This window comes from Pelobates fuscus, chromosome 8, assembly GCF_036172605.1.
Source record: "Pelobates fuscus isolate aPelFus1 chromosome 8, aPelFus1.pri, whole genome shotgun sequence".
Classification (NCBI taxonomy): domain Eukaryota; kingdom Metazoa; phylum Chordata; class Amphibia; order Anura; family Pelobatidae; genus Pelobates; species Pelobates fuscus.
Genome location: NC_086324.1, coordinates 174,524,183 through 174,531,376, shown reverse-complemented (window position 1 = coordinate 174,531,376; position 7,194 = coordinate 174,524,183).

The window sequence follows — 7,194 nt, the reverse complement described above, 5'->3', positions numbered from 1 at the left end:
CATTCAGCTGTTTACTAAATAGCTCCCTAATGACCCTTATTTGCTATCGTTACTTGGAAATGCCAGAAGTATAGAGCCACAGGCACATTGTATTATGGTTCAGAAGACAAAAAGATGAGGCCTTACTCATATATGCACAGCATGCAAAAATGATAAAGGCCTCACAGCCAAAACGTTGTACCTTTGTTTTGTCTTCTGAACCATAATAAAATATACTTTATTCTACACCCTGCACCGTGTAGCCTGTGGCTCTATACTTCTGCATTTATATTAGGGGGCTGGACGCAATGAAAATCGCAATTTGTGCGCGTGTGTGTCTGTGTATGTGTCTCTCAGTGTGTGTGTGTATGTATGTGTGTCAGAGTGTGTATGTGTGTCCCAGAGTGTGCGTGTCTCAGTCAGTGAGTGTGTGTGTCTGTGTATGTGTCCCTCAGTGTGTGTATGTGTCTCAGTGTGTGTGTGTGTGCGTCTCAGAGTGTGCGTGTCTCAGTCAGTGAGTGTGTGTGTCTCAGTCAGTGTGTCTGTCTGTCATTATGTGTCTCAGTCAGAGAGTGTGTACCAGTCAGAGTATGTCTGTCAGAGAGTGAGTGCCTGTCCGTGAATGTCCGTTTAGGTACCGGCCTCCTCTGATTGCATGAGAGAGGTGTTATTATCACCTTTTTTTCCCACGATGTGCCAGTTTCACAGCAGCTGGACCCGCCTTCATGGCTGAGATTATCAATGATAAGACAAGCTCACTGACACACACAAGCTCATTGCTACACACACATACTCACTACAGACTAGTTCACTGACACACACAAGCTCTCTACAGACAACCTCACTGGCACACACAAGCTCACTACAGAAAAGCTCACTGACACACACACAAGGTCACTACAGACAAGCTTACTAACACAAATGCTCACTATAGACAAGCTCACTGACACACACACACTGTCAGGTCCCCTGCACTTGTGCCACTCGCTGCAGACTCACTTATCCGCTCACCACGAGCAGTGGCTTCCAGTGCCTGATCGCTGCTCACAGCTGCCTCAATGACCACAGGTCCCGCCAGCTTTATTTCTAATGCTGCACGCTGACTCGGCACACAGTAATGATGTCAGGGATCAATGTGGAAGGTTCAAATACCTTCCATGTGTTATAATTAACTCTAATACTACGAAAACTAGCTAATCACAAGAACCTTAAGCATATTTTAACTTACCTCCTCCGTGCCTTGTTGCCCTATTGTGGTCTTCTGATAGCCCAATAGCGCATTTACTTTGTCTGATAGTTGGTTACTGAATTTTGGCTTGGTCTCTTGTTTACTCTGTCTTCTCTGATCCTTGACCTCGACTTGTTTTATCGTTGTTACGTATCTCTATACTACTTTGACTTTGGCTTGTTAACTGACCTTGCTCCTTTTGCATAGCCCGGCCACTCTAAGGACCGGTATTGCAATTGTTACTGTCATGATCTGTCCGTGTGACACATACTGACTATAGACAAGCTCACTGACACAGATTCTCACTATAGACAAGCTCACTAACACACATGCTCACCATAGAAAAGCTCACTGACACACATGTTCACTACAGATAAGCTCACTAACACACATGCTCACTATAGACAAGCTCACTGACAAACATGCTCACTACAGACAAATGCACTAACACACATGCTCACTAGAGACAACCTCACTTACTCACATGCTCACAACAGACAAGCTCACTAACACAGATGCTCACAATAGACAAGCTCACTGACACATATGCTCACTACAGAAAAGTTCATTGACCAACATGCTCGCTACAGACAAGCTCACGAACACACATGCTCACTATAGACAATCTCATTGACACACACACACAAGCTCACTCACTAGCAGGCACATACACATACAATATCGCACTGGAAGCCTACCTGGCACTGGAAGCTGTGGATTTAGGAGAACTGAGAGGACATTTTCAGGCCTCTTCCTGCAGCAAGCTCCTCTGCTAGAGAGTGGGGGGAGAGCTCGCATGTGAAGTAGTGAGCTTGCATATGAAACGTGGAGCTTCCATGTGGAGGTGAAGCCTGTGTGCCAGGAAAGCTGCTGCAGCTTGTAAAGGAAGACTCAGTGCTTTGATTTCAATTGGGGGAGGCACAAGAGGGGGCACTGCATGATGTAGGAGGGACCATGGCCCCCTCTGACCCCCCACTAGCGAGACCCCTGATAGTTTGCCCACTGTGTGCCTGGACATTGTGCCAAGAAGGAAAAAACTGTTTTAAGCGCTTCCAATTGTGCAACAAACTAGGAAAAAAATTCCCTCTTGACCCCAGAATGGCAGTCAGATTTATCCTTGGATCAAGAAGCTAATACCCTACAGTTTTTAATATTATATAATTTAATATTATGTTTCTACAAGTATGCATCTAGTTGTTTAAACATCTGTACAGATTCTGATAAAGCTACTTCTTCAGGTAGATAATTCAGGCAGTATAATGTTACCATATCCCCTCTGAGGCAACATTTTTTCCCAGTAGGACATTGCCCCATTGTTCCAGAGACGATCCCACTGCCACTCCTTTAAATCTACTATGTAATCCTCAGCCCTTGTTATTGTATGTCCCTGCCCTTCCTGGCACTTACAGAGCCCCAAATACACTGGTTGTAAATTTGTAGTGTGATTGGTTATTATCCCAAGTCCATACTGCTATTGGTTGGCTTGGGATATGTAGTGTACTTGGTTATAATCCCCATGCAGTGTAAGTGGTTACTATCCCAAGTCCATACTGCTATTAGTTGGCTTGGGATATGTTGTGTAATCGGTTACTATCCCAAGTCCATACTGCTATTGGTTTCCTTGGGATATGTAGTGTAATTGGTTACTATCCCAAGTCCATACTGCTATTAGTTGGCTTGGGATATGTTGTGTAATTGGTTACTATCCCAAGTCCATACTGCTATTGGTTTCCTTGGGATATGTAGTGTGATTGGTTACTATCCCAAGTCCATACTGCTATTAGTTGGCTTGGGATATGTTGTGTAATCGGTTACTATCCCAAGTCCATACTGCTATTGGTTTCCTTGGGATATGTAGTGTGATTGGTTACTATCCCAAGTCCATACTGCTATTAGTTGGCTTGGGATATGGAGTGTAATCGGTTACTATCCCAAGTCCATACTGCTATTGGTTGCCTTGGGATATGTAGTGTGATTGGTTACTATCCCAAGTCCATACTGCTATTGGTTGGCTTGAGATATGCAGTGTAATTGGTTACTATCCCAAGTCCATACTGCTATTGGTTGCCTTGGGATATGCAGTGTAATTGGTTACTATCCCAAGTCCATACTGCTATTGGTTGGCTTGAGATATGCAGTGTAATTGGTTACTATCCCAAGTCCATGCTGCTATTGGTTGGCTTGAGATATGCAGTGTAATTGGTTACTATCCCAAGTCCATGCTGCTATTGGTTGGCTTGAGATATGCAGTGTAATTGGTTACTATCCCAAGTCCATGCTGCTATTGGTTGGCTTGGGATATGCAGTGTAATTGTTACTATCCCAAGTCCATACTGTTATTGGTTGGCTTGGGATATGTAGTGTAATTGGTTACTATCCCAAGTCCATGCTGCTATTGGTCGGCTTGGGATATGTAGTGTAATTGGTTACTATCCCAAGTCCATGCTGCTATTGGTTGGCTTGAGATATGCAGTGTAATTGGTTACTATCCCAAGTCCATGCTGCTATTGGTTGGCTTGAGATATGCAGTGTAATTGGTTACTATCACACGTCCATACTGCTATTGGTTGGCTTGGGATATGTAGTGTAATTGGTTACTATCCCAAGTCCATGCTGCTATTGGTTGGCTTGAGATATGCAGTGTAATTGGTTACTATACCAAGTCCATGCTGCTATTGGTTGGCTTGAGATATGCAGTGTAATTGGTTACTATCCCAAGTCCATGCTGCTATTGGTTGGCTTGAGATATGCAGTGTAATTGGTTACTATCACACGTCCATACTGCTATTGGTTGGCTTGGGATATGTAGTGTAATTGGTTACTATCCCAAGTCCATACTGCTATTGGTTGGCTTGAGATATGCAGTGTAATTGGTTACTATCCCAAGTACATACCGCTATTGGTTGGCTTGGGATACGTAGTGTAATTGGTTACTATCCCAAGTCCATACTGCTATTGGTTGGCTTGGGATATGCAGTGTAATTGGTTACTATCCCAAGTCCATGCTGCTATTGGTTGGCTTGGGATATGCAGTGTAATTGGTTACTATCCCAAGTCCATACTGCTATTGGTTGGCTTGGGATATGCAGTGTAATTGGTTACTATCCCAAGTCCATGCTGCTATTGGTTGGCTTGAGATATGCAGTGTATTTGGTTACTATCCCAAGTACATACCGCTATTGGTTGGCTTGGGATATGTAGTGTAATTGGTTACTATCCCAAGTCCATACTGCTATTGGTTGGCTTGGGATATGCAGTGTAATTGGTTACTATCCCAAGTCCATACTGCTATTGGTTGGCTTGGGATATGCAGTGTAATTGGTTACTATCCCAAGTCCATGCTGCTATTGGTTGGCTTGGGATATGCAGTGTAATTGGTTACTATCCCAAGTCCATACTGCTATTGGTTGGCTTGAGATATGCAGTGTAATCGGTTACTATCCCAAGTCCATACTGCTATTGGTTGGCTTGGGATATGCAGTGTAATTGGTTACTATCCCAAGTCCATACTGCTATTGGTTGGCTTGGAATATGCAGTGTAATTGGTTACTATCCCAAGTCCATGCTGCTATTGGTTGGCTTGGGATATGCAGTGTAATTGGTTACTATCCCAAGTCCATACTGCTATTTGTTGGCTTGGGATATGCAGTGTAATTGGTTACTATCCCAAGTCCATACTGCTATTGGTTGGCTTGGGATATGTAGTGTAATTGGTTACTATCCCAAGTCCATACTGCTATTGGTTGGCTTGAGATATGCAGTGTAATCGGTTACTATCCCAAGTCCATGCTGCTATTGGTTGGCTTGGGATATGTAGTGTAATTGTTACTATCCCAAGTCCATGCTGCTATTGGCTGGCTCGGGATATGTAGTGTAATTGTTACTATCCCAAGTCCATACTGTTATTGGTTGGCTTGGGATATGTAGTGTAATTGGTTACTATCCCAAGTCCATACTGCTATTGGTTGGCTTGGGATATGCAGTGTAATTGGTTATTATCCCAAGTCCATACTGCTATTGGTTGGCTTGGGATATGTAGTGTAATTGGTTACTATCCCAAGTCCATGCTGCTATTGGTCGGCTTGGGATATGTAGTGTAATTGTTTACTATCCCAAGTCCATGCTGCTATTGGTTGGCTTGGGATATGCAGTGTAATTGGTTACTATCCCAAGTCCATACTGCTATTGGTTGGCTTGAGATATGCAGTGTAATCGGTTACTATCCCAAGTCCATACTGCTATTGGTTGGCTTGGGATATGCAGTGTAATTGGTTACTATCCCAAGTCCATACTGCTATTGGTTGGCTTGGAATATGCAGTGTAATTGGTTACTATCCCAAGTCCATACTGCTATTGGTTGGCTTGGGATATGCAGTGTAATTGGTTACTATCCCAAGTCCATGCTGCTATTGGTCGGCTTGGGATATGTAGTGTAATTGGTTACTATCCCAAGTCCATGCTGCTATTGGTTGGCTTGGGATATGCAGTGTAATTGGTTACTATCCCAAGTCCATACTGCTATTGGTTGGCTTGGGATATGTAGTGTAATTGGTTACTATCCCAAGTCCATGCTGCTATTGGTCGGCTTGGGATATGTAGTGTAATTGGTTACTATCCCAAGTCCATGCTGCTATTGGTTGGCTTGGGATATGCAGTGTAATTGGTTACTATCCCAAGTCCATACTGCTATTGGTTGGCTTGGGATATGCAGTGTAATTGGTTACTATCCCAAGTCCATACTGCTATTGGTTGGCTTGAGATATGCAGTGTAATCGGTTACTATCCCAAGTCCATACTGCTATTGGTTGGCTTGGGATATGCAGTGTAATTGGTTACTATCCCAAGTCCATACTGCTATTGGTTGGCTTGGAATATGCAGTGTAATTGGTTACTATCCCAAGTCCATACTGCTATTGGTTGGCTTGGGATATGCAGTGTAATTGGTTACTATCCCAAGTCCATCCTGCTATTGGTTGGCTTGGGATATGCAGTGTAATTGGTTACTATCCCAAGTCCATACTGCTATTGGTTGGCTTGGGATATGTAGTGTAATTGGTTACTATCCCAAGTCCATACTGCTATTGGTTGGCTTGGGATATGCAGTGTAATTGGTTACTATCCCAAGTCCATCCTGCTATTGGTTGGCTTGGGATATGCAGTGTAATTGGTTACTATCCCAAGTCCATACTGCTATTGGTTGGCTTGGAATATGCAGTGTAATTGGTTACTATCCCAAGTCCATGCTGCTATTGGTTGGCTTGGGATATGCAGTGTAATTGGTTACTATCCCAAGTCCATACTGCTATTGGTTGGCTTGGGATATGTAGTGTAATTGGTTACTATCCCAAGTCCATACTGCTATTGGTTGGCTTGAGATATGCAGTGTAATCGGTTACTATCCCAAGTCCATGCTGCTATTGGTTGGCTTGGGATATGTAGTGTAATTGTTACTATCCCAAGTCCATGCTGCTATTGGCTGGCTCGGGATATGTAGTGTAATTGTTACTATCCCAAGTCCATACTGTTATTGGTTGGCTTGGGATATGTAGTGTAATTGGTTACTATCCCAAGTCCATACTGCTATTGGTTGGCTTGGGATATGCAGTGTAATTGGTTATTATCCCAAGTCCATACTGCTATTAGTTGGCTTGGGATATGTAGTGTAATCGGTTACTATCCCAAGTCCATACTGCTATTGGTTGGCTTGGGATATGTAGTGTAATTGGTTACTATCCCAAGTCCATACTGCTATTGGTTGGCTTGGGATATGTAGTGTAATTGGTTACTATCCCAAGTCCATACTGCTATTGGTTGGCTTGGGATATGCAGTGTAATTGGTTACCATCCCAAGTCCATACTGCTATTGGTTGGCTTGGGATATGCAGTGTAATTGGTTACTATCCCAAGTCCATGCTGCTATTGGTTGGCTTGGAATATGCAGTGTAATTGGTTACTATCCCAAGTCCATACTGCTATTGGTTGGCTTG